The sequence below is a fragment of the Amborella trichopoda genome, chromosome 10, assembly GCF_054954075.1.
Source record: "Amborella trichopoda isolate Santa Cruz 75 chromosome 10, AtrichopodaSantaCruz75HAP2 v2.0, whole genome shotgun sequence".
In the NCBI taxonomy this organism is placed as follows: domain Eukaryota; kingdom Viridiplantae; phylum Streptophyta; class Magnoliopsida; order Amborellales; family Amborellaceae; genus Amborella; species Amborella trichopoda.
This window is the reverse complement of record NC_142345.1, coordinates 16,077,828-16,093,346: the sequence shown is the minus strand read 5'-3', so window position 1 is coordinate 16,093,346 and position 15,519 is coordinate 16,077,828. Positions and strand designations below refer to the sequence as shown.

Sequence of the window (15,519 nt, the reverse complement as noted above, 5' to 3'; positions counted from 1 at the left end):
GAGAATTGAAACCACAACATCGTGACTAGGTTGTGAAGTACTACTACCATAACCCCAACGCCTTCACCCAATGTACAACATTATAAACTTACTTTTTATATATAATGTGGTAACTTTATACGAACTCCACCCCTTAAAATATCACTCGTGATCATGTCTAATTTTGTTTTTGTGTTTTTTAAAATACTCCCAAATTAGATCGAATAGTTCTAATACATTTGTTGCAAGAGATGAAACTGGTCCAAAACTAATAACTATAAGGACGCAATGTAATTTGGAGCTGTTAGTTTTTTAGTTTTTGGCTAAATAGTCTCTTTGTAAACTTTTCCAAAATACATAGCCTTGAATTGCTATTTTTATGCTTTTTATAAATAGTTTTGGATTGCTTTTATTCCGCACAAAAAGTATGAATAAAAGTGGTTCGGAACTAATAGTTCTAAATGGAAGCATTTTAAAAGAAAATTAAAAAATTGAAGAATAATCATGAACGTACAATTTCAATAGAGTGAGTTTATTTTTACGAAAATTGTTTCATGCGGGCTGGACCGCATTTCTACAATATGCGGCCCCAAGTTTTAAAGCATGAATCTTAAAGATGGATGCAAATCGGTGGTCCATCTATAAACAATTGAAACTAATGGTCAAAATGTTTTTTAATAAAATTACTATTTTTAATTTTCAAAATTTATTTATTTTTTCATATTCATGATTTTTTATTTTTTTTGGGAGTAAGCTTTTTTCATATTCATGATCTCCAAGTTAGAGATTACACGACCTTAAAAATTTAGAGATTACACGACCTTAAAATTTAAGTCCAAAAATAGATTTTTAAGAGGTGTCTCATTTCTACGTGAACTCGTAGAAACCATGTCTGCTAAATACAAAGACATTAGAACAAATTTTACAAAAGCATATATCCGTGTCAAAAGCACATGAAAATATCCAATAGAAATACCTTCCCCTCCTCCAACAATTCCTTTCACTTATTAGAAGGTAATTCTCATTTGTGCCCCCATCACATGCACTCGTGTGCCCCGACCCACTGCCATTGGCATGGTGTATACCGATCTCCAAGGGTGGCGCCACCACGTCATGCTCTGGCCGCGTGGCGAGGTCATCCTCTCAGCCGGCGCTATCGGCAGCCCCCAACAGTTGATGTTGAGCGGCATCGGCCCAAACCACAGCCTCATCAGATGGGGCATCCCGGTCGCCCACCACCTCCCGGCCGTCGGCAACGCCATGCGCGACAAACCCCGGAATGCTCTCTCCCTCGTCTCTCCTGTTCGCCTCCCACTCTGTCTCATCCAGGTCGTTGCCATCACCACCAATGTCTTTCTCGAAGCCGCCTCCAACTTTCTACCCTTCATCCCCCGCTCGTGCTCGTCATTTCTTGCTCCTCGATATACCTCTATCCCACTCAACATCGCTTCCGTTATGGCAAAAATTTCTGGCCCCCTGTCGAGCGGTTCCTTACGCCTGGCCTCCTCAAATGTTTGCGACAATCCATTGGTGAGGTTCAATTACTTTGAAGAGGGGTTGGGTTTGCAAAGGTACGTGGAAGGGGTGAGGTTGGTGGCTAGAGTTCTCAAGACGAGTGCAATGGACCAGTTCAAGTTCCCAGGGCGGCGTTTCGGGGAGAGGGAGTTCTGGTACTTGGACAACGTGCAGTTGCCGGCCAATGTGAGCAACGACAATGCAGTCGGTGAGTTCTACCGAAGAACGGTATCGACGATATGGCAGTACCATGGTGGTTGCATTATGGAGGAGGTGATGGACGCTCAGTGGGGTGCAGGTCATCAAGGACGTCGATGGCTCCACCTTCTCGCATTTGCCCGGGACCAATCCTCAAGCCACGGTCATGATGCTCGACCGGTAAAGAAGAGCTCCCCCCCTCTCTCTCTTTCTAGCAGGTGATATTTGGGTCGATGCATTTCCCTGATTAGGTACGTGGGAGTGGAGATGTTGGAGGAGCGAAGGGCCAGCGACAGAGACACAAAGAGCATAGCGTGAACGATGATTTTTTATCAAGAGAGTTTCCATAAGGTTGCAAGCTTAAACAATCCAATTAAGGAGCACCTTCAAAGATCATAACATATAATTTTGATATAAAATATTCTTAGGATTATCTCAAAATGTATTTTCATATCTAATTATAAAATTTTAAACTCCAAAAATGGTTAAAATCATGCAGATATGTAAAACATATGAAAATTTTAGAAAATTAATAGTCAAGATAATGTATTGTAAGATTCACTATTTATGTGACTCAAAATCCTTTTTTCTTTCATAATCATACATCTCGATGTACTTGAACCTAAGTACGCATCCATCGGTCCCCTTGCATGCACATTAGAGAGAGAGGCTTAGGCTTGGTGGGTCTAGACTAGGGTCCAAGGCTCAAGTGTATGGTTAGGTAAGTTGGGTTGAGGTATGGTGTATGGGAACTTAAGGAGTATAGGGTAGGCTAAGGTACATAAGAGACTATGGTAAATGGTATAGGGTGGGGTATAGCGGATAGTCTAAGGTGTATGGTGCTCTATGGTGTAAGTTAAGGTTTAGGAGATAGATTAAGGTGTATGATGCTCTAGGGGAATTCTCTCTCTAGGAAATGTTTCTCTCTCCTCTCATCTTCGTCTTGAACTTGAATGCAAAGTGAAAATAAAAAGCTAAGAAATAAAAAATCTCACTCTAAAATCTCAAGTATTCAAGAATTTTATTGCCCAAGTTACAAATGACCAAGAGAGAGATTACAAATAAGTGGGTTTCCTTATATAAAGGAGCCACTAAACAAGGGTGAAATGCTCAAAAGTACTCAAAATTGTCAAAAAATACATATTTTATGAATTAAATTGTTAATCTTGTTTTTTGGACCAAATGACCAATCTCCAAAATATTAATCCTGTTTTTGGACCAGATGAATTAAAATAATAATCCAATCAAGTATATCACCAAGTTTCACAACCATGGAGTTTCCTGCAATCCAGTGAATAGCTTTTCATCGAAGATTTTAGCCATTTTCAGAGCTTGTTTGACTTTTTGGATATCGTCGTGGAGGTCCCCATCTGCTAGCAACTAAGGTTGAGATGGGTATGTGGATTTTTGTTGCTGTTGTGCTTTCTGAGGATAGAGAAACAGTCCACCCACTATGAAGTCAGACAAATGTGTTCATGAAGTTAGACAGAAGAGGGGCACGTTTTAACATATGGGTCTATTGGATTAGGGGTACGGAGGTTGAAGAGGTGGTGAATGTGTGATCAAAATAGAGAGAGAGGAAAAGGACAAGAGGACAGGTGAGGATTGGCTCAAAGTTAAACAGAACACGATCCAACATTGAATGGAGCTAGATCCATTCCAAGTAGGAAAACATTTTCTTAGATGGGGACGCGACTCAACTTTAAATGGGATCGCGTGTTGTTTATGGGAGCGCGATCTTAATGAACATGAGAACACAATCCCATTTTAAATGAAACGCGCTCCCATTAAATAAAGACCTCAATCCCGCTTCTGCTCCCGATGACTATAGTTGAATCTAGACTCTAATCTAATAAATTGCAGTGCGATTGTAGTGGTTGTGTTGGTAATGATAAGGAGAGCTAATTTGATTTTTTTCGCAGTTCAAAAGAGAAACTCAAACTAAAACTCTAACTATGATGGAAAAGCAATAAGGTACCGTTTTTACAATTCAGAATTGATTCAAATGTCAAAAAGCAAACAGCCAGAATCAAATGGGGGAAAAAGACTTTCAGATGCCCACAAAGTGTACCTTTGCTTCGAAACAAAAAGTGCCCCATACTCCCCAAACAAGAAACCAGAAAAAGGACGTATTTCTTAGTTTTGTTTGACTTCTGGCTCCTTCCTCTTTATTCGCCAAAATAAAAAGGTGTGATATCCTTACTAGTCTATCAAAGAATGTGTCACTATAATAGTATAGCTAATACAATCGCACTTATCTTCTACGGAAATAAATAAATGGCTAACACATAAAAAACAAACAGCCAAAAAACAAAAAAAAAGGAAAGTGCGAAAATGGCATCTTCTACTTATACCGGATTCTCGTATAAATCGAACGTCATCAACGCTCTTACTAAAAAATCATCGTTCACGCTAGAAAGAGAGAGAGGGGGAGCTCTTTTTAACCGGCCGATCATCATGACCGTGGCCTAAAGATTGGTCCCGGCAACGGGAAGGTGGAGCCATCGACGTCCCTGATGACCTGCACCCCACTGACTGTCCACCACCTCCTCCATAACTGAGTGTCCACCACCTCCTCCATAACGCAACCCCCATGGTAATGCCATGTTGTCGACATCGTTCTTCAGCAGAACTCACCGACTGCATCATCGTTGCTCACATTGGCCGGGAACCGCACGTCATCCAAGTACCAGAACTCCCTCTCCCCGAAATGCTGCTTTGGGAACTTGAACCGGTCCATTGCATTCGTCCGGAGAACCCTAGCCACCAACCTCACCCCTTCCACCTACCTATGCAAATCCAACCCCTCAAAGTAATTGAAGTCACCAATGGATTGTCGTAGAAATTTGAGGAAGCCAGGCTTAAGGAACCGCTCGACAGGGGGCAGGAATTTTCGCCATATCGCAAGCGATGTTGAGTGGGATAGAGGAATACCGAGGAGAAAGAAATGAGGAGCAAGAGCGGGGGGTGAAGGGGAGGAAGTTGGAGGCAGCTTCTGGAAAGACATTGGTGGTGAGGGAGAGTGGGAGGCAAACAGGACAGACGAAGGAGAGAGCATTCCGGGGGTTGTCATGCATGGCGTTGCCGACGGCCGGGAGGTGGTGGGCGACCGGGATGCCCCATCTGATGAGGCTGTGGTTTGGCCCAATGCCGCCCAACATCAACAGTTGGGGGCTGTCGATGGCACCGGCTGAGAGGATGACCTCGCCACGCGGCCGGAGCATGGCGTGGTGGCACCGCCCTTGGAGTTCCGCATACACCACGCCGATGGCAGTGGGTCGGAGCACACCAGTGATCGAATGATCCTTGTCAAAAAAGAGAAGAACGAATGGAATGCATGCAAGTCTAGGGAGAAGGCAGAATCTATAGAGAGAGGGAGAGAGAGGAGCAAAGATCGGTTAGATGTTTTTTAACTCAAGAAACAGAGGAGAAATGGATGTGAAAACGCCTGCTAGAGAGAGAGAGAATGAAAACAGAGAGCAGTAAAGATCGTGAAATGCCTGTTAGAGAGAGAGAGGATTAAAAACAGAGAGTAAAGATCGAGAAAATGCCTTTGAGTGAGAGATTAAAAACAGAGGAGTAAAGATCCTGGAAATGCCTACTAGGGAGAGAGAGAGATTAAAGATAGAGCAGTAAAGATCGTGGAACTGCCTGTTAGAGAGAGAGAGAGAGAGAGAGAGAGAGAGAGAGAGAGAGAGAGAGAGAGGACTAAAGATCGATCAATCTGCCTGTAAATTACTGCATAGAGACGGGGAGAAAAATTGTCTAATACCTTATTAGAGAGAGATAAAGAGGAAGGTGGAGATGAGCTACAATGACTGTAATTGATGAGAAAGAGAGAGGTAAAGATAATCGCTGTAATTGAAGAGAGAGAAGCCGGTGAAGATGAATTAAAATGACATTGAAGAGAGATAGAGAGAGCTGACCTGGTGAGGTTTCAATTCCTCCTCAAGTAACCACACCAAATGCATGTTTTAGAGAGAGCAAGAGAGAAATGCTTGTTTCTTGGATCTTGAATCTTGAATTCTGGCTCTCCCCTCTTGAATCTTGAATCTTGAATTCTCGATAGCGGGACGCCCAAACCGTTTCTCTCTCTTACAAAACTATTTCTCTCTCTGTCTCTAGAAAATAAAAACTATACTGCACTCTCTCTATTTAACAAAAGAACGTCTCTCTCTCTCTCTAAAAAATGAAAACTAGACTGCACTCGCTCACTCTTACAAAACAATTTATCTCACTCTCTCTAGAAAATGAAAACTATACTGCACTCTCCCTATTTAACAAAAGGGGCAGCGAAAAAAAGACCCAGAAAAATGGAAAAAATAAAAAACTATTTAAAATAAAAATCCAGATAAAAAAACGTTTAAAAATATAATTGAATTTCATTACAATATAAATCATTTAGCTTAACAGTAAAAAAAGTCCTAAATAAAAATCCAAGTTTAAAAATATAATTGAATTTCATTACAAAATAAATCATAATCATCCGCCGCACTATGCCTCCTCCGCGTCCCGTAGAACGTGGACCCTCCGATCTTCGTACCCTCCACGTGGTCGAATCTAAATCCATTGAACCGCGTAACATTGGCCTCCAGCAATGCGTCCTCGAAGCCCGCCCGCCTGCCACTTCCTCAGCCTCTGCTGGAGGGAAGGACCGGTTCACCAGGCCCTGATCCCAGTAACCGGGCTTCCTGGGCATGAAGAAGCCCGATCCGGTCCGTGTGTAGAAACCAGCGTTGGTGGCGCTGCTCCAGCCCAGAACTCGTCCCACGCCGACTCGAAGCACTGGGGGGGCGAGTTGTCCTCATTGAGGGTGGAGAGGAAGCCACGATGTGAGGAGAGAGCTGGGTAGGAGAGGGGGTCGGACCCTCGCTCCAAGAGGAGGACGCGCGGAGAGTTGGGATTGGAGGAGAGGGTGGCGGCGAGGGGGCAGCCGGCGGGGCCGCCACCGACAACGATGTAGTCGTACTCATCTTATGCCGGGGAATTCGGTGGCGTTGAGGGCCAGTTCGACGTACTGTGGTTCAGTTCTTCCGCCACCTTTACCTGCAAGAGAGAGAGAGATGTTAGAATTTAGGAGTAAGGAAGTTACTAGAATGCATATGGAGAGAGAGGTTTCATGGTTGCAAAAAGCGATGGTGGAGAGGGGCAGAGAGAGGAGTAAAGAACTCCGCTGTAGTGGCATTGAAGCGAGAGAAAGAAGATCGAATGATCCTTGTCAAAAAAGATCGAAGATCGAATGGAACGCCTGCAAGTCTAGGTAGAAAGCAGAATCTAGAGAGAGAGAAAGATGATCCAAGATCGAATGGAACGCCTGCAAGAGAGAGAGAAGATTGAATGGACCGCCTGCAACTCTAGGGAGAAGGCAGAATCTAGAGAGAGAGAAAGAAGATGGAATGGAACCCCTGCAAGAGAGAGAAAGAAGATCGAATAGAACACCTGCAAGCAAGAGAAAGAGATCGAAGATCGAATGGAACGCCTGCAGGAGAAGGCAGAATCTAGAGAGAGAGGGAGAGAGGAGCAAAGATCGGTTGGATGTCTTTTAACTCAAGAAACAAAGGAGAAATGGTCGTGAAAATGCCCGCTAGAGAGAGAATGAAAACAGAGAGGAGTAAAGATCGTGAAAATGCCTGTTAGAGAGAGATTAAAAACAGAGTAAAGATCGAGAAAATGCCTTTGAGAGAGAGATTAAAAACAGAGGAGTAAAGATCGTGAACATGCCTGTTAGAGAGAGAGATTAAAAACAAAGAGGAGTAAAGATCATGAAAATGCCTGTTAGATAAAGAGAGATTGAAAATAGAGGGGAGTAAAGATCGTGAAATTGCCAGCAAAAGAGAGAGATAGCAGGTGTAGATGAATTAAAATGACATTGGAGAGAGATAGAGAGAGCTGACCTGGTGAGGCTTCAATTTCTACTCAAGTAACTGCACCAAATGCGTGTTTTAGAGAGAGAAAGAGAGTTTCTTGGAGGTTGCAGAGAAGGGGTATGGATTGTAAGCAGCAGCGAGAGGCTTCTTTTCGCGAGGGTTTCAAGGGTTTGAATTGGGGAGAGACGCAAGAATTCTGGCTCTCTCCCCTCTTGAATCTTGGGTCTGTCTTTCTCCTCACATTTCCACCGCCCATCTGAGGAACCAGAGCTGTTGGAATGATAACTGTGGTTCCAAGCATAACCAAATAGTGCTGGAAACCGAGTAGAATCGCGTCCGCTGCAAAAAAAAACAAAGAGAAGAACCCAAGTGAGAGAAACACCAACAATGGAGATATTGAAGAGCAAGAGATATAAAAACAATCGTTTCTCTCTCTAAAAACGGAACTTACGCCAATAAGGGCAACTGGCAACATAGTGCCAGAACAAAACTAACACCTTACACTACTCTAGGATTAATTAAAGAAAAACCTACAACATAGGTTAGCAAAAGTTTAAATAAATTAGACATTCATGTTAACTTCTTCATAATAAATTTAACAGGAATTGAGTGGTTAGCAAAAGACAATGTCACCATCAAAATGACGCAATGCACTGTTATGAGCGGTAGTTTACATAAGATTATTAAAAACATAAAAAATATGAGCGGAGTTTAGGCAAGGGGGCAAAACCGGTACCGGTACCGGTACCGATACTCTCTCATAACCAGTTCAATTTCAATTGATTACCAATTCTAATCGCCCATTCTAAGTTTAGATCGACGGTTTAAAACATTACATGGAAGACTCACCACCAATCTTTAACGACCGTCCAAATGGAATTAGAGATCCCGTTCTTGGTAATAAATGAGGTGAATGAGCCAAATTTCGATAAATAAAAAGATGGACTCTGAGGAGAATCAATAGATGAAGTTGTAGTTCGATTGTCGTTTTTAATTATGGGGTTTATATTTTTTTTGTAATATTTTAATATTTTAATGGATTTTAATTAATTTTTTTCTTTTATCATTAAAAAAAATTTCTTAAAAATAATAGAATGTATATTTCTATTTAAAATATATTGTACTATAAATTATAAATTTATCAAGTAAATAACTTTTACAAATATAACAAGTTATTAATTTATCTGTTTTAATATATTTAACTTAAATATATTTATTACTTATAAATATATTTAAATTGCTATTTATAAGTTATAAATTATAGCCTATAAATATATAAGCGATGATATATATTTATAACTTAGAACTTATCAAATTTAAATTACTTTTTATAACTTATAATTAGAACACTCTTAACAAGTAGATTAAAAAATCTACCTGACTTAAACAATATAATATAAAAAACTTCTATTTTTCAACTTCAACGCAATCAAAGCCTTAAATTCCTGCTCCAATAAGTAACACATGTCCCTTTAAACTCTATAATTAAATAATATATCGAGTTTAAATAAATTCTACCTTCATGTTAACTTTTTTGAAATAAATTTGAGCACAATATAATGGCAACACAAAAAAGACAAATTGCATTACTTTAAGATTATTTTTTTAAAAAAATAACAATATAGTCCTCAATGACCACAATAAAGAACTTTGATTTTTTAAGTTTTAGGAAATCCAATGCACATGCCCTTTGCAACTCTATAATGAAACAATATGTACAATTTCAAATAAATTCTATATTCATATTAAGTTCTTTAAAATAAATTTCACATAAGTTAAGTGACTAGTACAATATGGTGCAACTACAAAAATTATGTATTCCATTGCTCTAGCCAGTAATTTACAAATGACTAGTTTAGAATAAATTTGATACAGGCTGAGTGGGTAGTACAACGTAGGGTCACTACAAAAATCACATATTGCAATATTCTAAGTAGTAGTTTACTCAAGAGTGATATAAATACCCATATGTTAATTGAAACCTTAGCAAGCAATAGAGGGCCACTATACACGTACTGTAATATTCTAAGTAATAGTTTACTCAAGATTGATATAAATACCCACATGTTAATTGAAACCTTAACAAGTAGATTAATCATACACTATTAGGAGATTACTTCATGGATGTAGGATGGACACAAGTTACTTTAAAGGATCTAAGACTACCTTCATACACAAAAATTGCTTTTAAATAACATAGAAAATAGATCATGATTAAGATAGAAAAGATGCATTTATAAAGAGAGAAAAAGATAGAGTGATATTGTAATTGGAAAAATAGATCTACTTACATAAAGAATTTCGAGGGCAAAAGGGCATGGTCAGATATAAAAGACTTGTATAAGTGATATGCTCTAGATTTTGTTAGAGAGAAAATGCATGGTTAGAAAGTTACTTAATATAGATTAGACACAAATCACAAACAAAGCACATGCACTATGCTAAAGTTGTAGCCTAGTGAAAAACTGTACCATATTAATAATTAGGGAAATTATTGCTAATATACCTATATTTTACCATAATAGGAAAAAAAACCCCAAATTTTCAAAACCTCACCTACACCCTTTCTCACAAATTTCAGTTTTTTTTGGACCAAAATAATATTCACGATAGTCTTTTTACCGTAAAGAACATTACAGTAATTTAAATACCGTAATAAGTTGAAGGAGTATTATGGTAATTAAAATACCGCAATACCTTAAAGTAGTATTACAACAATTTAATTCCCGTAATAACATTACGGTAATTCAAATACCGTAATAAGTTGAAGGAGTATTACGGTAATTAAAATTAGTGTTCGCAAAACCGGCCAGTCAGAACTGGAAACGGTCTGTCAGACTGCTACCGGTTGAGTGCCGATTCCGGTTTTGGCCAGTTTTACGGTACAAGTTGCAACATACATATTCCATAAAAAAATCTGTTAAAAAACCGAGCGGCTTTTTAACATTCGGTCTGGTTAGGCGTTATAACGGGCGATTTGGTGATATAACGGTATAATGAAAATAACGGTCGTTATTTGTATCAGAGCCCATTATTTTGGCAGAACCCGTGATCCACCATTAAGTCGTTTTTAGCGATTTTTATGTGCGTTTTTTGGTGTTCTTGAGCTTTTTTATGAAAAATCCGCCAATCTAAGGATTTTGACGTGGTTTTTCATTTTTTTTGTATAAAAGTTGGGGGATTTTAATAATTAATAATATACCTATCATTTTAGACTCCTTATTTCATTGAAAAGGAGAGCTTTGGAGCTCGATTTTGAGATTGAAGCAAGCAAGGTAAGCTCGAACCCGATTTTTTTTTAATTTTTTTCTTTATTTTGCAGTCTTTTTTAAGATTATTCAAATAATATTTGATTGATATTATTTATTGTATTCAATAAAAGAACGGATTTGAGAACAAAAAAAAAGATTTGGAGTTCGATTTTAGGAATTTAGGGTTTCTTGAATAAAAATTGAAGAAATGCATATTTTTGGAGAGTTTTTTCTTAATTTTTCTTTGTTTTAGGATTATTCAGCCTTTTTTTAGGATTATTCATCCTTTTTTTTCTTAATTTTTCTTTTTTTATCTGAGATATAAGTTATGAGTTTTGTGAATTGTTATCTGAGGTTTAGTCCTCATATTCTTTTTTTAAAAAATTGCATCAATGGTGTTTACCTGGTTCTAGAGCTTGCAATTGCATTTGACGGTATTCTTTTTTAAAAAAATTGAATCAATGGTGTTTACCTGGTTCTAGAGCTTGCAATTGCATTTGACGGTTTTTTTGTGTATTATTGATGAAAACGTGTTTCTATTCTTGTTGTTTGACGGCATCATATTATGTTGTCCGTATATGTATTTGCTGACCTTCTGAGAAAAATTTCATGTTCAATTGATGGATTATGTTGTCTGCATATAATTTTCGATTTTTTTTTTTTTTTTGTTGGAGTTTTCATGAAAGGAACCTATTACCAACTGCTATACAAAGGCATTGCCTTCACAGTTGCAAAATCACAGACTGCTAAGTGTTTTCGTTTTTCTATTCGGTAACCTTGTGCTAGACTGCTTGTGATAAGTTGGGATTCACAGACTGAGGGAAGTCTTGGTATGTTGACCTCAATACAACTGTTTTCCATCTTTTACATAGTTGTCTACGGCTTGGTCCATTGGTTGTAAGAATCTTATTTTCATCATAAAAGCCCCCTAAAAAGGCTTAGAACCTTGGTGGATTGTAAATGCAGCAATATCTGTAATTGCAAAAATGCCTGAGGAGTTTTGCTCTCCAATGTACATCTTTATGATGAGAGAACTAGTTATTTGAAAGGAATAGAAAAGCTAGCAACGCCAGATGATAGTTGAAATAATGCAAAGGCAGCAACATAAACTTGGAAGATTTAGAAAAAAAAAGGAGGAGGAATTCTTGGAGTTGAGAGTAAGAGAAATGGAGTTAGGCTAGTTCATATCATCCTTCTCCTGACCTGCCTTTTGAATTGAAAAAAATTGACTTTATCAATCAAGTCTTGGTGAACAATCTTTGAGAAAAAACGAAAAAAATAAATACAAAGTGTATAATATTCATCCTACAGCAAAAAGATGTCACAATCACTTTTAGTAATTATTTTTACTTTTTAAAACTTTGAACCTAGTTAAAGGTACACTCTGGACTGCCCAATTTGACACTGAAATTTGTGGTAATTCTCTTCACAAAATTGATAAAGTTAAGTTGATTCTAATAATCAAGACCTCAACCATTCAGTTCAATCGTATACTTCTAAAACTCGGTCTCAATGTTTGAACCCATTTATAATGCTTTGGTAGCATAGTTTTGATGGTCATTTCTCGCTGTTGATCTTTTGGGATTGGTTTCACAGTTAATTTTCTGAGATGACCAAAGTTTCCTTGTTGTCTAGTGCTAAACATTAATGGCACTTTTTTTTTTGGCCTCGAGTTACTTTGGGAATGCAGTCATTAATTTTTTATTGAGAATGCAGTCATTATTTTTTAATGCACAAATGTGCAAGCACTTTTTGCTTTTTCTTGATTTATATACATGTAAATTAATCTTTGTTGTGATATCGCCATGCGTACAAGGTCCCCTTGGAAGAGTGATATTCCAAATAAATATTTTTTAATAAACTTTTATGTTCAGGACAATTTAGAAGAAAGTAATAAGATGAGGAGGGGAGATGTGATGTGGCAGTATGGCACAAAAGTAAATGACAAAAGAAAAGTTCGATGTAATTTTTGTGGCAAGGAAATGGGTAGTGGTATTTATCGGCTAAAAGAACATCTTGCTTGAGTAAAGGGTAATGTCACCGGTTGTAAAGAAGTGACAGCAGAAGTAAAACAACAAATATTAAAATTAATTACAAAAGAAAAAAGAAAAAAGGTACAAAGAGAAAAGGATATAAAGGAGATAGGGAGGGGGTACGAAAGTCCAATAAATGAGGAAGATGACCAAGAAGTCGAATTTGAGGCACAAATAGAACGAGCTAGGATTGCCAGTCTCCAAGAGCATAATTATAGACAAATAGAAATTCACGAGACGTATGGGAGAAGGGATGGTGCATCTAATAGCTGTCAACCTCAAGAACATGTAGTACCGGGTAGGGGAGGATGTGGGACGTAGTTTCACTAATCACCCATCCTCTTATAGTCGGCCATCTAATACTGAACGACATGCACCCATAGATGTGCGAACAATGACCTGTTGGACTTGATCCCCACATGCCACAATATCATCAAAATAAAATAAAATTTCCAGCAGCAGGTGTATTAATAGAAAAGGTGAAAAAGATGATTAGCATATTCTGGTATGCTAATGTACTACCATTTAATTCTGCCAACTCAGACGTGTATCCACCGATGGTAACTTCTATAGTTGAGGCAGGGCCGGGTGTTAAAGGTCCAACTACGAAGGAGCTTGCAGGGTCATGTTTAGAAGCTGTTGTTCATGATGTCGATAAGCATATATCACAGTTCAAAGTCTGTTGGCCAAGTACAGGAGTGACCATCATGACTGACGGTTGGAAGGACAAGTCCTATATGTATCTTTTCAACATTTTAATAGGTTGCCCTAGGGGCATTTTGTCCAATTTTGCACACTTGGACAAAATTGTAGATGAGGTTAGGCTTGAAAATGTGGTCCACGTAGTGATTGATAATGCTCCGAACTACAGAAAAACAAGCTTGTTGTTACTGGAGAGAAGACCCAATCTTTATTGAACTCCTTATGCTGCCCATTGTGTTAACTTGATTCTCAATGAAATAGGGAAGCTAAGAAGGGTTAAAACATGTATTTTGAAGAGCAAGTTGATTGCAAGGCTTATATACAATCACATGTTCCTCCATGCTTTGATGAGGGAGCATTACATGCGAGAGATTGTCAGGGAGTCCACTACTAGGTTCGCTACAACGTTCCTTACGATACAATCGTTATTGGTCCACAAAATAGGATTGAGGTCAATGGTACGCTCTAATGAATGACAGACTGATAGAGCAACAATGAGTCAACTTGGAAGGCAGGTTGAGACCACCCTTCTCGATCGGAAGTTCTGGGCTCGATGTAACAATGTTGTTTCTGTAACTAAACCTCTAGTGTGAGTGTTGAGGTTAAGTGACTTTGATGATAAACCTGCAATGGGGTTTCTATTCGATGCAATGAGACGCACAAAGGAAGCTATTTGATAATAACATATGGACTAAAGAGATATTGGAGATCGTTGATCGTAGGTAGAGAGACCAACTACATTAGGATATCCACGCAGCAAGTAATTTATGATTCATTATCGTAATTCGTGATTCTTTTTCAACTCCGAGTAAAGTTACCGTAATTAATAAAATAACAAACCATGTGCATGATTCTTTCTTAATCCACAAAATTTGTACTCCAATGCCACTTTTGATGATGCAAATATCATGGAGGAGGTAAGAAACTGCATCTATAGGCTTGAGCCAGATATTGAAACTCCGATGGAATGTATGCAGCAAGTAAACTTTAATCAAAACGTGTATGTAATAAAATTTCAATTTAGAATAATGAATTGCATTTCTATGTAGTATTAATTTCTTGTATACGCATGTTGTTATTCCTAACTTATCATGTACATGAAAAAAAATGGGGAATTTGCATACAACAATGCCAAAAAAGCAGCTGGAAAATTACACCCAAGTTAGTATTAAGTTAAAACTTGCAATATTTTAGTACAATATGATTTGTGGAATTTTTTTAAATCAATTTATTTTCTATTGTTAAGTATTTCTATGTCTGTCTATGTCAGCACAATGGTGGACGATATACAAAATTCGAACAAAGCAATTGCAAAAGATTGCAGTTAGAATTTTACAACTTGGTGTACGTTCATTACAATGTAAAATTGAGAGAGAGACATATAAGGAGGACCCCCACAGACTACACGCCGATCAACCTTGATTACATCTTCCGGAGGGACCTCGTTGATGAGTGGGTATCACTAAGGATCCCATTGCTAGATCAAGATTTTCTTTGTGGGGCAGTTGTCGATATTGATGATTATGTGGATGTTGCAGCATCCAATGAAGGAGACATGGCAATGGATATGGATGACGATTATATACAGGATGAAAATGAGGCACAGGATGATGAAGAGACAGATGGGACAATGGAAAACAACTGACGAGAACCAGTCATTCAAGAATGTGAAGGGGCACAACATCATGCGGTGTCTGATGAACAGAAAGATTTAATGAAATTGGCTCGAGAGGAAGTCGAGGCGTAGAAGTTACTCGACAAGGGAGAGACGAAGCAGTAGCCGTCACTGTAACCTGATTATTCATGATGATGATAATATTGAAGCTGTTGAGGGCCATAACACAGAACAGGGTGGGGGCAACACAGAAGAGGGTGGGGGAGAGCATGAAAGCTGGACGAGTCTAGGAGACTTTGGCTAAGGGGGTACCATGGGAAATGTTCCCCGATTAGCGAGGGGGCACAACTGCGGCATTA

The 15,519-nt window shown here is 38.5% G+C and overlaps 1 non-coding gene and 1 pseudogene across 1 annotated transcript; one reads left to right on the top strand and one right to left on the bottom strand.

Annotated features, from left to right (window-relative positions):
* The first annotated feature begins 595 nt into the window (after nt 1–595).
* On the top strand, nt 596–1,876 carry LOC18438828 ((R)-mandelonitrile lyase-like). Its single transcript, XR_016043439.1, has 2 exons — nt 596–640; nt 991–1,876. It is a non-coding gene; the product is annotated as a (R)-mandelonitrile lyase-like (transcript).
* Nucleotides 1,877–3,832: 1,956 nt separating this feature from the next.
* Nucleotides 3,833–11,828, bottom strand: LOC105421024 ((R)-mandelonitrile lyase-like; annotated as a pseudogene).
* Nucleotides 11,829–15,519: the final 3,691 nt, after the last annotated feature.